General features: G+C 43.9%; 1 protein-coding gene across 1 annotated transcript in view; it reads right to left on the reverse strand.

The window, feature by feature from the left end:
• Window positions 1-550: 550 nt before the first annotated feature.
• Window positions 551-24,233, reverse strand: part of CDK14 (cyclin dependent kinase 14) — a 676,419-nt gene continuing 652,736 nt past the window's right edge. Inside the window, exon 15 of the mRNA XM_059729021.1 lies at window positions 551-1,269. The gene's annotated coding sequence lies outside the window, so the exon portion shown is untranslated. The remainder of the gene's footprint in view (window positions 1,270-24,233) is intronic.

Here is a 24,233-nt window from a genome sequence, read left to right on the forward strand (position 1 = left end):
CTCCATGCTAACCCTTCATGGCAACTATTCCACTATTCTCAGCATTTCTTAAAATATTCTGGATTTTTTTACCAAGTAACTGAGGAACTAATATGAACTCATAACTTACTTTAAGGGCCTCTGCCCCCCAAACAGAAACCACACATATATTATCAAAATAAATTCTACCCATAACTACATAGTTTTCCTATGATCCTCACAAGAAGGTATTTCACGCAAAAAATTAGCCACCTGATTTCCAGAAACAACATATTTTACTTCAAAAAGATATTCACTATCCTTTTCCCAGGAGAGTATAAAGGTATTCTCAACAGTACATCTCCATTCAGAAACTCTAGGTAGGCTTTGGAGAGATACAATAGGAGAACACTATCCTTGGGATTTCCATTTTGCAACCTACAAGGCTATTGTACTTTATTGGGATAATAATTTATAAAATAGGTTACTAATGTCATGTAATGCAATCATTTCCATCTTTAAGTCATAGAACTTCAGTGAAGTTGAACAAAAAGAAACTTAAATCACTTAACGATCCTACACTTCCATATGCTTATCTCATACTTTGTCAGAAGAGAAACACACAGATAACATTGAATATAGTTAGCACTATTCTAGTTATAAAGGCCCTATATGAAACCAGTTACTGTCTATTCACCTGTGCTGACTTCTGTCTACAACTCATCTGTGCTGGCCTTTTTATAATTTTATTTTGGAAGGCATTGTATTATCAGTAAATGGTGATTTACTAGGACATGCAGAGTAAATGTTTGTGTAGGTGAAACCTCCCACATAAAACAGAGAACAAGTTCTCTCCAGCAGCATGCTAACTTTGTACTCTACTGTGGCACATATTGGAGCACTGATATAGCAGGTTGTTGGAGGATCACCCCAACTCCTATGCCAGCTGTTGGGAACATAGCCAGGGGTTCTATACCTGTTGGCAATCTTGGCTGCCCTGGGAGCTGTTGACAGCTGGTATACCTTGCAGCAGCCCTCCAGATACTGGAGTATAGGGTATAGGACTGACACATGGCACAGAATCAAGGAATAGTTCCTGAGTTGTGATGTGCACTGTGTTGCTTTAAAAAGTTAAGAATAGTTGCAGGAAGTATAAATTTTTCCATTCCTCTCCAGGAAGCCATTTCTGCTGCCCTTATATTCCAGTGAATTCAGAAGTCGCATGAGTCTCTAAATCAGCAGATCTGACTTAACCTTTCCCAGCAGGATCAATATCTTCTGACAGGGTGGGGTGTTCAGCTGAACAAGTGCCTGTAGAAATTAATAAGAGATACAGGACTTAGAATGTGCTTGTGAAATGTTAAAGGAATAAATAATCCTATTAAAAGGAAAAAGACCTTTTCTCAAAATGGAAAAAAGCTAAAATTATCATTCTTACAGGAAACCCAGCTTTCCACTGAGAAGGATGCCAAATTAGAAATGGAATGGGCTGGACATGTGTACTAGTCCTCATATTCTAGCCACAAATGGGCCACTTTACTTAAATGTTGGCAAGCTAATTGAAAGATACTGCAAGTCCAGACAGACAGGCTACTGGGGAGAAGCAAATTTGGAAGAATCTCTATAATAATAGGCCCTGGGTGATTCAATTTATAACATCTGATCAGACTTCTTCATCAAAGCTCCAGACTCTGTGTAGGTATACACCAGTCCTTCTGACATTAGTATGGCCGAATTGGGGCCATAGTATAAACTCCAGATGAATGCAGAGAGCACTTACATAAGAATATACTTCAGAAAACAACATTATTTTTGTCAACTAACCTAATTTGTTCTGGGTCTACAATGGCTATGTAACTTTAAAGATCCATTTATTGTTAAAAGAGCTGTGGCAACTGAAAGTGGTTTGATGTTTAAAGGAATATGCAGCCAGAAGAGGTAACTTTACTGTTTACCCTAACCCCACCAAGAAAGAGATCTATTATCTCACAAACAAAAATTGCTGCAATCACCTACTTTGCAATCACAAACCAGTTTTACTAAGTGTTGTAATTAAGGTGATAATTTATAAGAGATAAATATTGAAAGATTAGCAGCACCATTTAAAAGGATGCTCAGTATATACAGCATGAGAATCTTTGCATTGGACTATTTGACAAACAATTCATAAGTATCAAGCTTGTATCATGATGAGGAACACATGAAGAGCTGTTCTTAGAGGCCAAATACCTCTAGCACAGTGTAGAAAACATAAGATGAACCAAATAACATAAATTATTGGAAATCCAATACTATAATCATCCAGATTCTATAACATATACTGGAATTATACCAGAAACTGGGCATGATGGAGGGTCCCTAATTTCTTCTAGCACATAATATAGTATCATGCTTACATAACATAATATTAAATGAATTGGATAAATTCCTTGCTCCTTATATTTTACAGAAAGAAATATTGGTGTTAAAATGGACAGAACAACTCGTTCTTCATACATGTAGCCAAGAAGCTGCACCTGTTTCTTTAAAGATGTCCTATTTGGTATAGCCTTTGTCACCTTGACACTGAATAACTGCAATGTGATCTGAATGGGACTATACATTTACGCAGAAACTGAAGCTGATACAGACTTTATCCTCTCATGTACGTGGCAAATCTCATTGACGTTACTATGCTTTGGGTATCTTTACAAGGCACTTAGCTCATCTTTTCTGGCCATAACACATGGACACTCCTGTCTTAAGAGCATTTAACATGTGGGAAAAGTAACGTCTCACAACATCCTATTACACTGCTTCTCTGTTACCTACGCTGGCTGATGATTTTTTGGCATTGGATTGGACCTAAATCATCTTACATGGCATTTACTGGAGACGTCTCCCCCTGTGCTGTAGATGAAATGTAGAAGCACTTTATCTCGGCCCTTCTTTGGTTCAAAGCATGTTGATGTGGAGTATGTTTCAAAGCCCATCTATTTCACTCAGCTTTTGGAAGGAATGGGATACTGGGACACATGATGGTAGAAGCAAAGAAGTCCTCAAATATTATTCTTTAATGCAAGGCCAGCCTACCATGTTTTGGGGCCCCATGCAAGTAATAGTTTTGGGACCCCTGCATCAAAGAAGCCAGAAGCAGCAGCAGTGGGTGGGAGTGGGTGGTGAGCGGCTGGATGTACATGTGCCCCCTCATGGGAAAGTCTGAGGGAGGAGGGGAAAGGGACAAGGGTGGGGAGTGGCATTGCCCAGCACTGCACCACCCCAGCCTCCTCCCAGCCCTGGCCCTGGCTGCCTCCCAGCTCCATCCACACCCTCCTCAGCCCTGACTCCAACTGCCTTGGCTGCCTCCCAGCCCCAGCAGCTGCCCAGCTGCCTCCTGGCTACACTGGCCCCAGCCCTGGCCACCTTCCCACTCTGGTCCTGGCTGCCTCCCTGCACTGGCTGGGGGGGCCCAAAGCCAGGTCCCAGAACAGGACCAGCCTTGGCTTCACTGCCGGGCTGGAGGTGATGGAGCCCCTGGGACCCCTGCACCTACCCTGCCCCACTCCACATCATCCCCAGGAAGAGCACGGTGGCTCCTCCAGAAGCGTGGCACCAGGCAGCCAAGAGGGGATGGCATATGGTCTCCTGATCTTTGCATGGGCAAGGATGGGCCACAACTGCAAGTTGGACTCAGTTTCCGCTCTGTGTCTCTGCACCTCACTGCCACTGCTTTGAAAGTGGTGGGTACCACCATGTGCATCCCACCACTGGGCAGACTGGGCAGCGAGGCCATAGCAGTGGGCGCCCCTTTCAAAGTGGTGGTAGCAAGGCGCAGAGACATGGAGCAGAAGCTGAGCCCAGCTTGTGGGTGTGGCCCGCCCTTGCCCATGCAAAGATTGGGGGGGCCACATGCCTTCCCCTCCACCTTGACTGCCTGGCACTGAGCCTCTGGAGGAGCCACCAGCATGAACAGTGTGTGCCCCCAGCAGCTGGGGGGGGCACGGCTACACTGGCGGTGGCAGGAGCACAGCGGCGGTGAATGGGGAGCTCCCGCAGATGCTGCCAGCACTGTCAGTGGCGGGGGGGGGAGAGTGCCAACCAGGGGTCGGTGACCACGTGCAGGTGCTGCTGGCAGCATCAGCAGCAGCCAGTTGGGATTGCTGACCACCCACAGATGCCACTGGCAGTGTCAGCGGCAGGGTGGTGAGCGGTGACAGTGTCAGCAGCGCCTTTTCACAGCAGGTGCACCACCACACTCAGGGGGTGCACATGCATCTGCATGCACTCCCTACATATTGCCCCAGGCTGCCGGGCTCTGATTGTCCCATGACACAGCCAGGCTGGGGGTCCAGTCATGATGAATTGGGCCTGGGCTGGGTCATGGGACAATCCCTACAGTACAGGAGCGAATGGACCAGGGGCAGGGGTGAATGATTCGCCCTTCGCCTACCCCACTCTGTCCTGCACTGTGGGGGTCTTGATCTGCCATCCCCCCAAGCCCATGAAAATAAAAAAAACATTAAAGGAAACTTACCTGCCTGTGGTTGGGCCAGCTGCAAGGGCATAGGGTAGCTTAGCATGTCCACCCCTCCCCCACTGCTTTAGGAGCCTGCATCCAGGCTGCCCTAAGGCAATACCTGTTGCTGTCCTGTGTTTGGGAGGGCTGAGCCCTGTTACCCCCCCATTTCCACTGTCTATGCACCGGGGGGGGGGGGGAGCGTGGGAGGGGGCTTAGCTGTGGGGCCCCCTGCAGCCACAGGTTTCGCAGTATAAGATGGGCCATTCTTGCTTTAATGGAAGAAAGCAGATATGATTGAGGAAGCTGTTATGACACTTGGAAAAGCACAGTTTGAGGGCTGCCAACTGGTTATTCTTTCTGAGGAGGTTCAATATTTTAGTTACTCCATCAAAATTCAGTTGTGACTAATTAGTTCAACATGGATGCAGAACCACTCTGGGAAAGGGAATTTAATGATTTTGCTAATCTAGCCCTTTTGGCGATGCCCCTTTATTCAGTTCATAGTTATTGATTTAGAAGCTACTAAGATTAAGTATTGAGGTTGAAGCATTTTTCCTATGTGTATCAATCTTCAACTTTCTGTAACTTAGTTTACCCATATGTAAAATATCACTAATAATTCATACCCACCTCACAGAGTGTTTTGAGGTTTAATTAAAAAATGGTTGTGAAATATTTTACGACTGTGATTGGAAAACATCACTTTAGGTGTGTTAGTCAATATATTCCTTCTATGCAAATCTGAAGAAATAGAACAGTAAAGTAGTTTGAAAAAATGGAGAGCTGCAGGAACAGCTGAGCTATTAAAAGTCAGTGCCAACCAAATGTTAGAAACAATGATGTTAGAATAGGGGGTGTCAACCAGGGGTACACATACCCCCTGAGGGTACTTTGAAAGGTCCCAGGGGGTATACAGGGGCTGGCAGGGATGGAGTGCCACCACCCCACGCTGCTGACTCACATGAGCAGGGCCAGGACGGGGTGAGAGCAGGGCCACTGCCACCTCTCCACTGCTCATCACTTCCCCGCTCCACACCTGGCTGTGCACCCACCCCCCTCTGGCCTGCGCTGCATCTGGCTGCTTGCCCCCCCGCCCCCCACCTTGCGCCATGCAATGCCACTCACCACCCCCCACCATGCTGCATCCAGCTGCTCACTCCCCCGCCCAGGGGGGTACATTTATTAAAAAGAGGGCCACTGCAGGTACACTTATTAAAAAGGTTGAAAACCCCTGTGTTAGAAGGCATGGGAAAAAGAGGAAGTACCAAGTGACTGGTTGAAGACAATAACTGTATACACCTTAAGGAAAGGAGGTCTTCCCACCCCAAATAATTTATAGCGGTAGAGTCTAGTTGTCAGTACCATAAAATGCCATCCTGAAAGGAACAGTCAATAGTTTAAAGCCACTTTTAGGAAGGGTGTGGGTGTGAGAAAGCCTAAGACCATGTGCAAGTGGCATTGATGAGATAATTACTCTTGACAGTTGATGAAAAACAGCAAGAATTAGGAGGAAAGATGTTTTTCACATCATCTTTACAAAGACAATTGATTAGTTTTGGATGAAAGCATTATGGAGAGTAATAAAATTGTATGGCATTCCAGCTAAGTTAATTGCAAAATCTTTTTATGAAGGCTTCTGCAGTCCCATAGTAATTGGTGGAAAATTAAGCAACTGATTCAAATCCAAGGCTGGTGTAAGACAAGGTAGCATGGAATCATCATCACTTCTTTTTGCCAGTTTTTAAACTGGATAGTAAGAATTTTAGGTAAAAAGAATGGTATGATTTAAGTTCATCTGTATTTAAGCATCCTATTTTATGCTGATGACATCAGACAACTGACAGATGCATTTAAAATTAGTGATGATACTCCTCACTGCTGTGGAAAATTAACATAGGCAACTTGGACTTAAATACTAAGATGATGAAGTGATATCTATTATCCCTTTTATTAGCATACAAGGTGTTGAAATGCAACAGGCATGAAGTTAAGGAAAAAGCAGAGTCTTATACATCCTTTGGAAGTTTTATGAGAGCCAAAAGTTTTGTCTAGGAGGAACTTGAAAAGAGATGTGCCATATCCATAAGTGCTGCACAGAAACTGATTAAACTATGGACTGATTATACCTGGTATCAAAATGCAAATGTATAAATGAAACAAAAAGCAGCTAGTGTTTTTTGTTTGTTTGTTTTTGTTTTAAATGATCTGGCCTGCACCTGCTCACCAAGACTCCCTAAGTGGCCCTCAGGACCAAATAAGTGGCCACCCCCCATTATATGCTGAGATATTACCAAGAAGGGCTTAATGAAGGAACAAGCCCTAGACAGGAATAAAAAAACAATGCTGTCCCGCTCTTCATATTTGCAAGGATGCTGTGGAATGAGCAATGGAAGATGACTCCTTAAATCTGAGCATTATTATCTTTAAGGTTTTAAGAAATTGCTATAGGTTCCTCAGTTAAAAAAGTTTTCCAGCTTCAGGGTACAACAAAATCAACTGAGATTTTTTTTTTCCTGAAATCTTGAGAAATAAGCAGTTGTGGGTTTTTGGGTTTTTTTTACATAATTCTGTGAAGAGTTATATATAATCCTGACATATTATATTTTTGTATTCTGTTGCAGGCATGTAGCTGAAGTATGTGAAAGGGGAAGAGATGAGACAAGGAAAGAGTTAACTATATAGATAGTTGAAAAAATGTTACTTTCCAAGACTTTTCACAACAGTTTTGTTTATAAGCCAATATATTAGAATAATTCAAATGACACCTAATGGATATTAAGTATACATGTATGTTTATGTACATTCACCGCAATGACAAAAGTATTAATATAAAGGTATAATGTTGAGTTTGTCTAGGAAAACATCTTGCCCTAGAAAATGTAAAAGCTTTGTGTTCAAAGGATTTAGAAAATAAACTCCCTTTCTGTAGAGCCCTGCCCCTTGGGATTTGGCATAAGAAAGAAAAGAGAGTTTCTAAGAAATACCAGGTTTTCTTTGCTGGCATATTTTTTACTTTGTTCTGAATAGAAACAACTTGAGCTCAAAAGGTAAATTTCATTGACTGTAGATTTTACTAAGTGTGGTTTAGAAGAGAAAGTAAAGGAAAGCTAAGGGTGTACTAAATATGACTGCATTTTACAACCCCTTTCTTCTACTTCTTTTGATAAGCACTTAACAGAAGTCTATTCCGTGAAAGCTGCCAATTCTTATATTTACTGTATGTACAGATTGGAAATGTCAGAGAAAATGTGTGTGTGGCAAATTAAGGTGAACTCTGTGGCCTGAATTTTAAATGGGAGGACAAAATATGAAGGATTTGTCTACTATTTCATTGCACTTGTTTGTGATTTCTTTCCATGACACCTCTATGAAACTGTCCTTAAGCCATTATCATAACGGAATACTTTGCATAATGGAGAACACAGTCACCTCAGATCTTCTTTTGCATGACAAACCCTTGATTAGAAAAATAATAGGATGGAAATGAAATTGGTATTTACTAGTGCTGGCATAGAGGGTTGTTCTGGGGGGAAAAAATCCCATTTTAAAAGCATCAAAGGCAAAGGAATGGAAGCCATGCTCAATACACTGGAGAATTGATGTTTGTAGAAGGGCTCATCTACTTACAGTAAATTGTTTATAGTCCATTTCTAAGGTAGGAAACAAAGAGAAAGTGAATTAAAAATCTCCTCTAAGGTGGGAAGTTCCATAATCACATATGACAAGCATTTGTGTTGGCCCAAAGTCCCACTCATCTTGATAAAACTACCTTTATTGCCTACTATTTAAAGAATATTGCCATGTTACTGCAAACACTAGGGGTATAGACAGATGAAACATTTATACCGATACATCTGCATCATTCTGCTCTCAGCCTTTTGGATAGGAAGAGATATAAAGTTAAACAATAAATAAACACATAAATACATTCCGTAGCATTACTTGGGTAGCCAAAAAGCTGCAACTTTAATAGTGTTTCATTCAGGGTCAAAGTTAGGTTTGATATAGCTAACTTGTATCACTACAGGCTCATGCTGCATACAGATGCAACACTTACATTATAACAGCTGATGCACACTCCAGAGAAGCAGCTCCCCCACCCCTTTTAGCACTGCTGGTTTGTTTGTCCCGCCCTTTACACATGTTAGTTGTCCTTGTGAGTCCATACGTGTGTAAATCAGGACTTTAAGGATCACAGGTGATGTAAATGTGTCCTAAGGACACTAGCTTTGTGCAACACAAAACCTTACAGTGCAACAATAATTTTTATTGTATGAATTTATTCAAATTTGAAACGTAAGAGAGTGGATCTTGCAAACCTTATCTGCATGCATCTGACACACAGTGGTAATTCCAGCACATGGGTTTTGCATGACAGAGCTCTAGCACTGCTGCCTAAGATACTTTTAGCTCAAATTTCCCATGGAAGAACGGTATTCTACCTCCTGACTGTAGGACAATGGAACAAACTGCCTAGCAGTGGGATCTCTGTTATTGGAGATTTTCAAGAAGAGGCTGGATAGGCACCTGCCAGGGATACTTTAGGAATGGTACATCCTGCATCTGTGCTAGATGATCCCTTCATGCCCCTTCTATGAGTCTGTGATTCTTTATTCATCATTCATTCACAGGGTCACAAAGGTATTAATTATAAACATGGTAAGTGATTATATCTGCAGCTCTTTTGAACTACTGAGTGTTGTCCAGTCTTATTGGGGCTGATTGTATCCTTGTTAAAGGAACTGGTCTGCTTTACTGAGCCACTTCATCTCAGTCAGTGAAGGTTAATAGTTTTTTGTCTCTCTCCTTTTATTGTGGTGATTGAAAACAAGGCAATTTGCTGAAAGGTTCTTGGCCTGACCACGAGGTGCTAAACATCTGCAACTGGCATGAAAGTCAGTGGAGATGATGGTGCTCTACATCACTCAGGATCAAGCTTGTCCACATTAGGTGTAAACGTGTGTTTTTGTACTGTTCCTTATATGACTGGAGTTCACAGAACCTATGCCAATTTGGAGATAACATCATGATTTCATTGTTGTCAAAGATATTGAAAAAAATAAAGCATTGCTGTTTTATATTGCATAATATCTGCTCCCAATATTGCCTTAACAATAAACTCACAATTGATTGTAGTTTAGTACTTATACGTTTTTCCTTCTAGGGGGGTAGGGGAATATCAGTTAGTAAGAAACCACAAGATAAATGATAAAGAGCCTTGAAGGTTACAGATGACCTTTTTTATTTAATCTTGGACAAAAGTACCCTTTTAATTAAAAAAAAAAGACATGACAAATGTGATTGTAATAATTAACATATACAAATAGACACATGGTGAAAGCCAAGGATTAAACTTTTTAGTGACATGCCTGAGATGCAAGTTAATTTTTGTGATTAGTATTTTGCATTATTCCACCTTTCTCATATTATGCTGTAAACAATTTGGTGCATGAAATAGTGTCCTGATTCAGTGGGTTGTACCTTGTAGAAATACCAGGGGTCCCCTGCTTAATAGCCATACTGTAGCTTCCTTAAAGGAATACTTTTCAATGAATCAGAGAGAGCTCTCCCTTCCTCTTCTACAGCCAGACAGGATTATTTTTGTCTCGCTCACAGGCAGAAGCACATCACTGTCACAAAACACTGCTTAAGATCATGAACTGAGCCTTCTCTAAAGAGCTATCAATAGGCCCTGCACTAAAAGTGCACACTTAATGAGTATGTTCCTCTCCCTACAGTGCTTTCCATTAACAGATTACTGTGCTAGAGCTGTGCTTAATCCACTATGACTATCGTTATTACAGCAAAAAGGCAAAACCATTCTGTATCCAAAAATTCATCTTAACAGAGTTTCTTCACTTTACACGTGGTAGCAGTGATGGTTAAGCACCACAATTTGCTTTGTTTTGTTTCACACTAACAGTCATGGCACCATTTACAAATGCAATAGCTGTCCTGTCCTGTTCCCTCCACTTCAGGAAAGCTAACGCGTCCAAGCTGGACAGCTTGTAGCCATCTCCAGTGTTGGTGTCTACTCTATTTGACCCAGTGGAAAACAAACAAACAAAAAAAATCCCATAAGGAAGGGAAGGAAGTTCTGAGAGCTGTTACATGGTTATTGTTACTAGGGAAACCACTTCCTTAGTATTCATGTGTTCAGCAGATCTGTCTGACTGTGTATCTGAGTCTCAGGCAACATAGTGAAGTGTGCTGCACTTGGGAACATAAAGACCCATACCAATACATGTTATAGTACAAATGTCAAACCCATTTAAAATGAAAAGCCCATTTCAGTAAATCAATCCTTTAGAAACATGCTGGTACTTAAGTGTTGAAAAAAATCAACAAGATTTTTCAAAAGCAAGAATTAAAAACTTGGGTCAAAACCTTTAAACTATCCCAGACAGATGGATGCCTATCCAGTTTCTTCTTGAAAACTTCCAGTAAAGAAAATGCCTTAAGTAGCTTCTCTAGGCAGAACACTCCACTTTCCGACTGTTTCTACAGTTACATGTGTTCCTTGAGATGGGATGTAAATTTCAGGACATTTTGGATACAGGGGAATAGACTGCCTAGGGAAGCTGTGGACTTTCCATCAGTGGAGGTGTTCAAGAAGAGGTGGGACAGCCACTGGTCACGAATGATCTAAGCATAGCTATGGCTATTTTCTACCATGGTTATTTCCCATGCGTCTGCTTTGGACTAAATGACCTGTGGAAGTCCTTTCCAGCCCTACTTCTCTATGACTCTATGGCCCAAATCTTGCAAATGGCCTCCTCTACCATTCTTGAGAAAGCAAAATCCAAGCTCAAGCCTCCCTAACTATTGGAGTGCTTGAAAACTGCAGGGGCTTGGGGGTTTGTTTTTTAGAAGACAACTTTTTCAGAGATGTTTTCATCAAATTTGTAAAGTCTATATGCTGAAGCTCTAGAAATACTTGGGAGAGGCATGGCAAATGGCAGTAATTCCCCTTCCTCCTCTCCAACACCTTCACTCTGATAAAAATGGGTTGCTTTATCAAGCATGACCTATTGTCAGTGCATTCTTTTTACCTCTGATGTATTTTATTGTAAAAATTAAATGAGAAAGAATAAAAACAGTTGTACACTCTGCAGGCTGAGTTCCTTTTACCCTTGACTGACAGCTATAGTGAAAAAATAATGCTGTTAAATGCTGCTTTTTTGATGTCCGCCCCTCTTCCCCCACCCTCCCTTCCCCCAGGTCACAAAATAAATCTGGCTATATACAGAAATTCCTATGATTGCATATAGAAAATTGGCACCTCTGAAAAGCTTTGCAAACAGGAATGTGTTCCCTCCAATCTCTTGTCAGCCAGAGCTGCGTATGTAAATACAAGCTCCATTCCTGCTGTAAAAGTGGAATGAATTGCAATGTGCAGCTATTGTGTATAGCACTGCTGAATGTTTTGTTCACTTGCTATTGGTGAAAGACGTTTCTAACCTGACATTTTCCAGAAGAACAGAGGTGGGTGAGAGGCAAAGGGTGAGGCTAGGGGCAAGAGTTACAGGGAATACAAACAGAGAGAATGCCAGCATCTGGTTCTCTAATGAAAGGGACAAAAAGGAAGAAAGGAGGGACGAACAGAAGGAATACACCCATTCCAAATTCTAGCGCAACTGGAGGAGTGTTACTAAGTCTTTCTGATGCAAGAAGATATGACTTTCTATAACTTGAGACTCAAGCTCTAAATGAGACTGAAGCTAATGCAGTGACTGAATGGAGGCCTTTCACTGGCTGGAGAGGAGGAGCCTCCAAAGCTATTTTTTACTTTTGTCTTTTTTTTCTAATAACAATTCACATATCACATTAGATCTTTAGTTGTGATTAGTGCAGAGTAATGTACATTTTTGTGGGGATTTGCAAACATAGGGATTGCTCTGCTGTCACTGATAGCAGTTTTGCATCAGTGTCACTACAATAAGTTAAGTAAAAATGGATTCAGGCTCAAAGTTATTCCTTGCCCTGAAACCTAAGAGAAACATAAAAAATGTAGGCAAGGTACAAGTCTGCAGTTTGAGTACCAAGGGAGGATAACCTGCCATGTAGTCTCCTACATTAGACAATCTGATCTGCAGAGAAAGAAAATCAGATACTGCTATAAATAGCCTGTGTCAATTAAAATTTCCAGCACAAAGAGAAAAGAATCTCATTCATTAAAAATGTGCCCCAAATCAGGGGTAAGATACAGCCCATGGAGATCCTGGAAGGGCCAGGAAATGGGCATCAGAGCAAGCAGAGGTGAGGCCCACCACTAAATACCAGTGTATGGAGTCCCACTGGTGGTGCATGTTGATGGTGGAAGAGTGACAGGTACATTAATCCCCATAGCTCCAGATTTGCTCATTGCTTGCCCCACCACCAGTGGTGGGTCTGGAGCTGGCCTGTGAGGCTCTCCATGGTCCAGTCCAGCCTAGGGGGAGGGGGCAAGGGCACTTGACATCTGACCAAAATAAAGAGGAATTTTGACTAAAAAATCCAGAGAAACAACAGAGTTCACCTAGTAAGGATAGAAACAAAGAAGGGGAAGGAGCTAATGCATTGCTAAAAGAAAAAATGCCTCACTTGTGCCCTGAATTAAGGATGATCTGATTACTGTGAAAATCACTTACTGTGTTTATTTCAAGCGACAGCCCAACACTATGCCACCAGGAAATCCTTCAACTTTTCAGGCTCCTGGATGCTTGGGGGTCAAGCAATCTGAACATTTGTACTGAGGGAAGGAAAGAGAATTTGCTGTTTCTAGAGACGAGGCCTGCACATACGGATGACACAGGAAGTGCTGAATGCACCAAAGCATCCTTTCAGAGCACTGGCTCTTGCGGCTGCATTTTGGTACCTGGCAAAACTACCCAGCCTTAGGAAGTGGATACTCAGCTTTAAGAGGATGCCATGATTCCAAAAGAATCACAGCACAAAAGCAGCAACAGAGACCCATGTACAGCAGATTGGGCAAAGACATAGTTTTGGGAGCAAGACAGAAAACTTGGCCTTTTGTAGAACAAGGTTTGCAGGCAGTGGAGAGCAGGAGCTGCGGGAAACACCTCCTGTGGTTTCCCAAAGCTGCAGCTGTCTGAAGAGAGCAGGGGCCAAATCACCTGCGTCTGCTGTGCTTTGAGACATGCAGTCTATAGCGAGTTAGAAAAGGAGGCAGACCTCACCAACTGAGTTCATATTTCCAGCAGGAGCTTTAATGAGAGGCCCAGTCTGCAGCAGATCAGAGGGTCTGTCTGAGGGATGGGGCCATGGCACAACCCTAATTTGCATGTGAAACTTCTGCAGCATGAGGCAACATCTCAGTGGGACTAGGGAGTCCTACAGTGTGAGTGACAGTCGGATTCAGTACTTTACAATCCAAAAAGTTCCCCAGCCAGGCCCCTATACCCTGACATTTTGAGGAAGGCCAAATCCTGATCCCAACTTTATGACTCTGGCTCTTGTCTATTTATAATAACCTGGAACAGGAGAAAGCAGTACGGAAATCAAATCAAATCATGGCTACTGATAGCAGCTCAGTGAAGTTTGATCACTGGATGACTTGCCTGTGACAGGCCATGTAGGAGGCTGATGACAGCACTTTCAGCTAGAAGCAGCCCAAAAATCAAATCTGCTATAAACACATGCGTCTCTCAGTGGAAACAAAGCAAAATGGTTGCTGCTTTTAGCAACACAGGTGAAAGACCCATTCTTAAATTATCCCCAGATTACAGAGTAAATGAAATGTTTGACAGAGAAGAATATACGTTGGAAACATTGTTTGATGAAAATTTTGAAAGGGGAAGATTAAAGCCATGCTTTCCTGGTTCTCAGACATTTATCACAGAAAATAGTTGGTTGCAAAGTGCAACAACACTATCATGTTAGCCCATCCCCCTGCCCATCATGAGAAAGAGTAATTGAAAATCAGAACAATATCCTGGGAGTTTGCAGACCAGAAACAAAGAATGGGAAAACAGCATCAGAATTAAAACTACAGCTGGGCAAAGATTTTTTATTTTTTTGGCAAACCATTTATGCACTGAAAGATGCAGCTATTTGCAAATGTAGGTCATGCCTGATGAATAATTTTGGCTGAAAAATTAAAAACAAGCTGGAAATGTTGAAATGGTTCATCCTGGCATTTCTGAAATAAAATGTTCCATTTTCTCAGGTTATATACCCAGGGGAACAGAAGCACTATTCATAAAATGAAGGAGGCAATTTTGGTCTCTTCCTACCATATCATCAATACACTTGTGTTGTTAAAAGCTTGGTTTCAAATCCCCTCTCTGCTTGATCTGAAGAAACCTGGGCCTCCAACACCTCTATGGCTAGGAACAGAAGTTACACATAAACTGGGTTAAGTGATCATAAACTGATTTAAGCCTGTAACAGAACAGCAGCTCAATGCACACAAACCAGTTTCAAAATGGCTGAAATTGGTTTAAGATAAACCTGACTGAATGTAGTTTCAGGCTTAACTGATTTGGGTCAACCCAGTTTATGAAACTTTTGTCCCAGGCCCCGTCCTGATTCACGTTAATTCACAGTCCCCCAGCATCCCAGCATGCTTTCCAGCCCTGGGCTCGGCTGTGTGGTCTGCTCCAGAGAGCAGGGCTGGCCCTGCCCCTCTGCTTCTTAGCTGGAGCAGTGAGGGCTGGCTGCCAAGGGCGGGGTGGGGAGGGGCAAGCCCGGCTGGGGATGCAGTCCTGACACTCCACAGCCCAACGGTTAGAACACTGCTCTGAAACCTGGATTCAAGGCCCTGTTTTGAATCAACTGGAATTGGGATCTGAAATTGGATCACCTACATTGGTGTTTGGGAGTGGGTGGGAGTGAAGGCTTTTGAATTTTGGATTGAAATGGGGCTACTGGATTTAAATTGGACCTCTGCCTCCTTTGTTCTGAAAATGGTATATAAATCCTCATGTGAATCTTGACCTTTATCCCTAGGCCCCTGCCACATGTTACACTTAAGATGTGATTAACTAGTTAATCACATCTTAAGTTGTCATCTGGCCACACATTAAGACAATTAGCGGTGTCATAAAACAAGAAATAACCCACAAAGTTATTCCACAAAAACTGTGTAAGAATTTTGTGGCTAGTTTTTATCACACCACTAACTGAATGTATGGCTAGGTGTGCCTTTGTGCTAGAAGCCCATCAGTGAGGGGGATCCCAGCCATGGGAGCTTGCTACTTGCCAGTGCAGGAGCCCAGGATCATGATCCTGGGATCCTCCAGCACCAACAATAAGGCATGCTGGGATCTGATGTTCGATCCCACAATATCTACAAGTGTGACAGGAAGCAGAACTGTGTGGATTGCACATCAGATCCTATCACCTCCTTACCTGTATGTCTGGCAGGGGCCCTGGTGATGTAAATCATGATCAAACAACACTGTTTGGATTTGCCAGGCATTTAAAAAGTGGCTTATTTCAGTGAATTATTGCTTTCAGAATTGACAGCAAATCCCAGTAAATTGTACCTACATTTCAGATACATTTTAAAATGAAAAATAACCATATGCAATCAATTTGGTTTGCTCTGGTACTTTGACATCACCATGATATATGCTGTATACAAAATAGGTAGAATGGAAGATTTTTTTCTGGTAGGATGAATCAAAAAGGTTTGCTTTTACCAGAAATAGAACATTTGCCATCAATTATCTTGTTCTTATTCTGTATGTACAGTGAGAGAAAATTCATAGGTCTTGCTGTTTCATTGGGTTGTACTCCAATGACTTTCAATTTGTGGGACATGCTAATAATACATTTTATGGAAAATGCGACTGAATAGAAGAGCATTGTACTGCCTAAAATGTACATGATTCAGTCATAAAAGTAGCTTTGCTTATTTATACTTCTTTAAGACCCACCAAGCAAAGAACCCCCTTTCACAGAAAACACTCTACATTTATATTCCTCAGGCCAAATTCTGATCCAAATGAAATTAGTGACAACACTCCTATTGACTTCAATAGGACCAGAACTGGCTTAAACATGAAGCTCAAAAGTCTCCTTAGACCTCCCTAATGCCCTTTCAGACAATCAGACAGTGCTCTTGAGAATGTTATGATCTCACACTATTATACTTGTATACCCAAAGAGAGAGAACAACATATTAATTCAGTCAGGGACACTATGAGGGCCTCATTATCCTTCCATGTACACCAATGAAAATCAGACTTTTCCAGATATTTAATGCTCACAAGGACCAGTAAGTTTCTGTCCATTTGTGTCCAGAACAGACTCTGAAATTTTGAAAATGATCAGATTCAGTATTCAACATTTAATAAACAACAGAGAAATACAATTAAGCTGAATGTAAGACCTTGCTTTGCTCAGCAAATGATTGTCTTAGTAGCAGACTCCTTGAGGAATAAGGCTGATGCTGCAAAGGTTCCCTGGTGATAGTGAAAAGGAACTCTGGAGCATCTAAAAAAACCCCAAAACCTTGAAATTCTTTACATAATTTACTGAAACGTAAATTATACAGAGAATATAAAAATATATGAAAACGTGTGTACAGAATTGTCTCATTCCCTTGGGCATAGCCCATATAATAAAACGAGAACCACTATGGGATTTGTACAGCAGCAAGTAGGAATAGAACTCTTCCCCTATGAATGAAGCACATATGTTTTAATAGGCACCCTTATCTAGGCTACCCATGTAGGATTTCTTTTTTTTCCAAGTTCATTATTATGTTATATTGTAACAAAAAGTGAGTCTCAGAGTTTCTGATATACTACCTAATCCTTCTGTTTGAGATACAATAGAATATTGTGTTTGCCCACAACAGTTTCATGAGCTAACCTTTCCATTTAAGTTAGATAATTTACTAAGAAATAGTCACTGTCTCCCAAGCAATAGTCTCCCAAGTGTACTGCAGTCTCCAGAGACATGAGTCAGCAAACTTCAAATCACACCAAACTTTGTGTACCTCACTTAATTTGGCCCACTCAGCCATCTCCATGGGGACTACCCTGAAACATACCTAACAGAAGCCCCCTGAGGCATCAGACATTTGCTGTTTAAAAAAATCAACATAACATATGCCTTTTTCTTCCCATTTTCCTTGCAGTATTACACAAGCCTGAGGATGAGGATGGACAGTATTTAGTGCTGCACCACTGGTGGCTCTACAACCTGCTCTTTTCAGGGATACAAACTGGAGTTCCATATTAGAGAGCTGAAGGTCCTAATACAGTAAGACCTAAAACTGCATACTATAATGTGTATGAAAGCACTTTTTTTTAGGCTACCCTTTAGTCCCTTGTGTTTCTTTCTCTCAGAACTGTAGTTGAGCTTGTAGTAGCTGAGACACTGACATGGTTTTCCAGGTGAATGTACTATCAACATTTTTAATTAATACAAATATTAAGTTAATGAATTAAAAAATCTCTAAAATAAATTTTCCGCATAAACCAGGTGCACAAATTCACCAATGGTGAGCAATGGGGTTGTGCCAGCCTCATGTTTCATATAATACCATGCTGATTTCTGTGCAGATATAGAACTTAACTACATAAGAATCATTAAACAGATTAATAGATTTTAAGGCCAGAAGGATGATCAGTATAATCTATTCTGATCTTCTGGCATAGGCGGTTTCACTAAGTGGGTAGCATTTGGTACTAGAAATTCTGTTTACACTATTGCACATCATTTAGAAAGATATCCCAGATTAAATCCTGATCTCATTGAAGTCAGTGGCAAAATTTCCATTTACCAGGAAATGAAGCCAGGATTTCACCCCCAGTCTTGATTCAGAGATTTTAACTGATGGCAAACATCATATCCCAAAATAAGTTCTTCTATTAGTTAAATATCTTCACTATAAACATGTGCACTTTCTACCCTGAATTTGAATTTCCAATGAATTGCTGGACTTTGTTATACCATATTCTAGATTAAAGAATTGGTTACAAAAAGAAATCTTGTTTTTCATATAGATACCTATAGAACACAATCAAGTCCCTAAAATAAAATTAAAGATCGAGCTGGTTTAGAAACCAGACTTCTATGGTACAATCATTTTCAGGTTTTCATTATTTTTTTCATCCTCTATCAAGAAAAACTGCCAACACATAATGTTTCATGGAACTAAGATCCCACTATATTTCGTTTTGGAAACAATGGGCACGTCTACATGAGAAATTTACTGCTCAATAGATTAATTAGCTGACCAGTAAACATCTTGGCTTCTACACATGTGCCCCTATTAGGCAGGAGTAAACTAATTTACTCTGCAGCAGTATAGAACTTGTAAATACAAGTACTATCTTACTGTGAAGTAAAAAAACTTCAGCAGCACACATGTAAATGCTGCTTTGCTGGCTAGGGCACAAAGGTGCTTCAATATGGGAGCCATCTGCTGGCTTGCATTGTGCTGAAGTACCCTTGTGCCCCAGGCAGCCCCTCTGCAGCACGTTGTGCCAGGGGTTGTAGCCCCTGGCTGGCAGACTGATTCCTCAGGCCCTTTTGTCAGCCAGGGCTGCTCCAACCCTGCTCAATGTGCTGTGATCTCAGGTGCACATGTAAATGCATGCCCGGGAGCAATAAACTGTGGTGCAAAAAGTATCAGAGTTTATTGCAGCACATTAATATGCACATGTAGATGTGCACACTGAAGTAGAAACATGTCTCTGTTCAGTTCAACTACAGCTATTTAATGCTAGGGTGGTGTAAAATTGACAAAGATCATATTGATTCAATGGCAAGCAGAACATCACTGCAGGGCAGTCCTGCTGGTCAGCATTCAAACGCAGTTTTGCCAACTCTCATGATTTTTGGCGTTGTTCTTAAAGTCTATACTTATTTATATATATAAAAGAAAAAGCCAAATTGTTCACATTCCCAAAGTGTAGCCTTTAAGAACAATGCCAAAAATTTTGAGAATTGGCAATACTGTAAATACCTTTTACAGTCGTCGGGAAGGCTTTGGCTTTCATGACCACAGCCCACTCTTTGGCGAGAGAGGCAGTGAGCTGCTGGGAAGAGATGGCCTCCACCTCTCTCCCCTAGGGAGGAGGCTCTTCTCAGCCAGACTGGCTGACCTGCTCCACCGGGTTTTAAACTAAGCCCACTGGGGGACGGGGGGACAACCGCCACTGCTGGCCCGCTGAGCAATCCTTGCAAAGCCAGCAGTTCAAGGCACTTAAGGGAGCCCACCCCTGCCCCAACCCTGGTAAAATCTGTGGGCAAGGAAGGAGCCCCCCAGGGGGCACTTGCCTGCCTGTACACAAATGCCAGGAGCTTGGGGAATAAGCAGGAGGAGCTCATCCTCCTGCTCAATGCAAATAATTATGATGTCATAGGGATAACGGAGACCTGGTGGGACTCCACCCATGACTGGACCACGGGTATAGATGGCTATACCCTGTACAGGAGGGATCGTGTAGAGAAAAGGGGCGGAGGTATCGCTCTCTATGTTAAGGAAAGCTACACGTCCCTGCAAGACGATATTGGCGACCAGGGTGGACAACTGGAGACCCTCTGGGTTAAAATCTGTGGGGAACACGGCACAGGGGACACAATGGTGGGAGTCTACTACAGACCTCCCACCCAAAGTCAAGAGCTTGACCAGGAGTTTGCCCGGGAACTGGCTGAGGCCGCATGCTCCAGGACCATGGTTGTCATGGGTGACTTCAATTACCCGGACATCTCGTGGTAGGATCGCTCAGCAAAATCTGAGTGGTCACAAAGCTTCCTCTCGTGCGTGGATGACTTCTACCTGACTCAAGAAGTCTATGGGCCAACGAGAGGCAAAGCGCTGCTCGACCTGGTACTGGCTACTGGGGATGACCTAGTTGGCGACCTAGTGATCGATGGGAAGCTGGGTGACAGCGACCACGAGCTGATCGCCTTCACCATCCGCCAAAAAGCTGGCAAGTCGGTCAGCAACACGGAAGTCCTTGACTTCAGGAAAGCCGACTTTGACAAGCTCAGGAGGCTTGTCATTGAGGCCCTAAGGGACCATGACCACGGGGAGAGGGGAGTTCAAGAAGAGTGGTTGCTCCTCAAGGGAGCGATCCTCAATGCACAAACTAAGTCTATTCCATCTCGGAGGAAAGGCAGCAAGAGGGCACAGCAGCCCCCCTGGCTCTCCAGGGACCTAGCAGACCTCCTGAGGCTAAAAAGAAAGGCCTACAAAGGATGGAGGATGGGAGTCACCTCCAAGGAGGATTATTCTGCACTGGTCCGGTCCTGTAGGGAGCATACCAGGAAAGCCAAGGCTGCAACTGAACTCCAACTAGCTTTCGGCATCAAGGACAATAAAAAGTCCTTTTTCAGATATGTGGGGAGCCGGAGGAAAAGCAGGGGCAACATTGGACCCTTGCTGAACCAGATGGGGCAACTGACAACTGATGCCCAGGAAAAAGCCAACCTATTAAATAGGTACTTTGCGTCGGTCTTTCATCAGCCCCATGGGACGCCCATGCCCACTACGGGACAGGGAAGTCCGGGTGAGGGTGATCCCCTGCCTTCCATTAATCCTGACTTCGTGAAGGAACATCTTGAGAAGCTGGATACCTTCAAGTCAGCCAGCCCTGACAATCTTCACCCCAGGGTACTCAAGGAGCTGGCGAGCATCATAGCCCAGCCTCTAGCACGGATCTTTGGAAACTCTTGGCGCTCTGGTGAAGTTCCCAAAGACTGGAAGAAGGCCAATGTGGTGCCTATCTTCAAGAAAGGGAGGAAAGTGGATCTGTCTAACTATAGGCCCATCAGCCTGACTTCTATCCCGGGGAAGATCTTAGAAAAGTTTATTAAAGAGGCCATCCTTAATGGACTGGCCGACGCCAACATCTTAAGGGATAGCCAGCACGGGTTTGTTGCGGGTAGGTCTTGCTTGACCAATCTCATTTCCTTCTACGACCAGGTGACCTATCACCTGGACAAGGGAGAAGAGTTTGATGTCCTATATCTTGACTTCAAAAAAGCCTTCGATCTGGTTTCCCATGATCACCTCTTGGAGAAACTGGCCAATTGTCGCCTTGGGTCCTCCACGATCCACTGGCTGGAAAATTGGCTCCATGGTCGGACCCAGAGGGTAGTAATTGATGGAAGTCACTCATCATGGTGTCCTGTGACCAGTGGGGTCCCTCAAGGCTCTGTCCTTGGACCCATATTGTTCAATATCTTCATTAATGATGTGGACATTGGAGTCAGAAGCGGACTGGCCAAGTTCGCAGATGACACCAAACTTTGGGGCAAAGCATCCACACCAGAAGACAGGCGGGTGATCCAGGCTGACCTGGACAGGCTCAACAAGTGGGAGGACGAGAATCTGATGGTGTTCAACACCGATAAATGCAAGGTTCTCCACCTTGGGAAGAAAAACCCGCAGCATCCTTATAGGCTCAGCAGTGTTACGCTGGCTAGCACTATGGAAGAAAGAGACTTGGGGGTCATCATTGACCACAAGATGAACATGAGCCTGCAGTGCGATGCTGCGGCTAGTAAAGCGACCAAAACGCTGGCTTGCATCCATAGATGCTTCTCAAGCAAATCCCGGGACGTCATTCTCCCCTTGTATTCGGCCTTGGTGAGGCCGCAGCTGGAGTACTGCGTCCAGTTTTGGGCTCCACAATTCAAAAAAGATATGGAGAAGCTTGAGAGAGTCCAGAGAAGAGCCATGCGCATGATCAGAGAACGGGGAAGCAGACCCTACGACGACAGGCTGAGAGCCCTGGGGCTCTTTAGCCTGGAAAAGCGCAGGCTCAGGGGTGATCTGATGGCCACCTACAAGTTTATCAGGGGTGACCACCAGTATCTGGGGGAACGTTTGTTCACCAGAGTGCCCCAATGATGATGAATAGATTGAATGGTCATAAACTACGACAAGACCGTTTCAGGCTGGACATAAGGAAGAATTTCTTTCCTGTCCGAACCCCCAAGGTCTGGAACAGCCTGCCGCCAGAGGTGGTTCAGGCACCTACATTGAACACCTTCAAGAGCAAACTGGATGCTTATCTTGCTGGGATCTTATGACCCCAGCTGACTTCCTGCCCTTTGGGCAGGGGGCTGGACTCGATGATCTTCCGAGGTCCCTTCCAGCCCTAATGTCTATGAATCTATAACCTTGTTCATGCTGGATCAGCGTGAGGGCCAGGTAGTGTATGACTGAGCTTGCCCTGCCTGCTCAAATCCTCTGAAGTGCTCCAGAGCCTTAAATTTGTCACCAAGACTGCTCCTCGTTCATCCCTAGTGTGTATTCACTGGTCCTTGGTCTCCAGTATATTTGAGAATAAGGGCTTAAGATGAGTCCAGGCAGCGAAGTCTGTGGGGGGAGGGGTGGGGGAGGAGGGAGAGGGAATGGGGCTGGAGCTGGGCAGGGATTGGGAGGGACTGGAGTGGAGCTGAGCCTGGGACTGGAGCCAAGGCCTGCTGTGCCCATGCAGCCATCCCTAGAATTGGAGGGAGGGGGTGGCAGCTCCCACTGCTGCACGCATCCCGGGAGGCACAGGGGGGCGCGTGCCCCCTATCTGCATGGGGCAGGGTGGGCTGCTGCTGTGGGCTGAGGCCAAGGCAGTGCCAACCTATTCCCAGCGGGGTGGGGCATGCTACCTTGGGGCACGCAGTGGTGGCACTGGGAGGGGGGGTTGGGTGGGCTAGAGCAAATCTTGAGGTGGCTGCAGATGCCCTCCCCACCCATAGCCCCCTCCCAGTGCTGCCACCACATGCCGCCAGTGTAGCATACCACCCCCCTTCCCCCCGCTGGGAAGAGCCTGGAGCAGCTCCAGCCCCAGGTCACCCTGCAGCAGCAGGAGCCGCACCCCACCAGATGAACCACTTGCAGGTCAGTCTCGTGCTGCCAGCTGGGCAGTACCTGCTCCTCCCCCCATCCCACCGCTGCTGCAGCCACTAGAAGCCCACAGCCAGGCTTCCTTGTGACTCTTCTGCTGCCCTGCATTTGCGGGGGCTGAGCCGCATTTGCCCCCCCTTCCACTGCCTATGAGTGTGAGGCTATCCAGGAGGCAGCCCCCACACTCAAACACCCTCATGCCCCAGCCAGATGGGTCAGCATCTACACGTGTTGCTGGGCATGAAAAAACTGCAGCAGGATTGTACTAACCTGCTGCAGAGTTTATTAGTTTCTTGCAGCTTAATAGGGCCATATGTGTAGTCACCAAGACATTTACTGCAGAGTTAATTAAGCAACCCTGCAGTAAACGTCTTGTGTAGACATGCCCTTGGAGAACTTCTAGATCTGAAGCATATTAGCAGACTCTGATGGGCATGCTCAGCTCCAACCTCCCTGGAACCCATTGCTGACATGATACAGTCAAGTTCAAAGACTCCCAAGCCTTATTACTCTTCAGACTGCCCAACCCTCAGAAGAGTTGGCTGTGTGATTCTGGCAACTGAGGGAATCAGTTATCTACAGGTCTGGAATCTCTGGAGTCTTTGGCTCTGAGCCTCACTTCATGTGAGGCTGTCCCAGTTCTTCAGATGTTGGAAGCTTGTCAACGGACTTCTATGCTCCCAGCTCCATGGCAGAAGCTGGAAAACTCCGGGGTCCCTACCCCCAGTACAATCTGTAGGGTGAGGGTATCCCAGAGCCATAGACCCTGCGAACCTGTGCTCCACCATGGGCTGCCAGTAAGTAAACTTTACCAAAACAGAAAGGCTTTTGCAAAGTATTTCTCTTTGAATGAATCAGCATTTTCTAAAAAACACTGTTCTCCTGGAAAACTCCAAATCAGCTCTAATCATTGGTGATGTGTAGGTGGTGCACACGTACCACCTGAGATTGGCTGCCACC

This window comes from Alligator mississippiensis, chromosome 5 (assembly GCF_030867095.1).
Source record: "Alligator mississippiensis isolate rAllMis1 chromosome 5, rAllMis1, whole genome shotgun sequence".
Classification (NCBI taxonomy): Eukaryota; Metazoa; Chordata; order Crocodylia; family Alligatoridae; genus Alligator; species Alligator mississippiensis.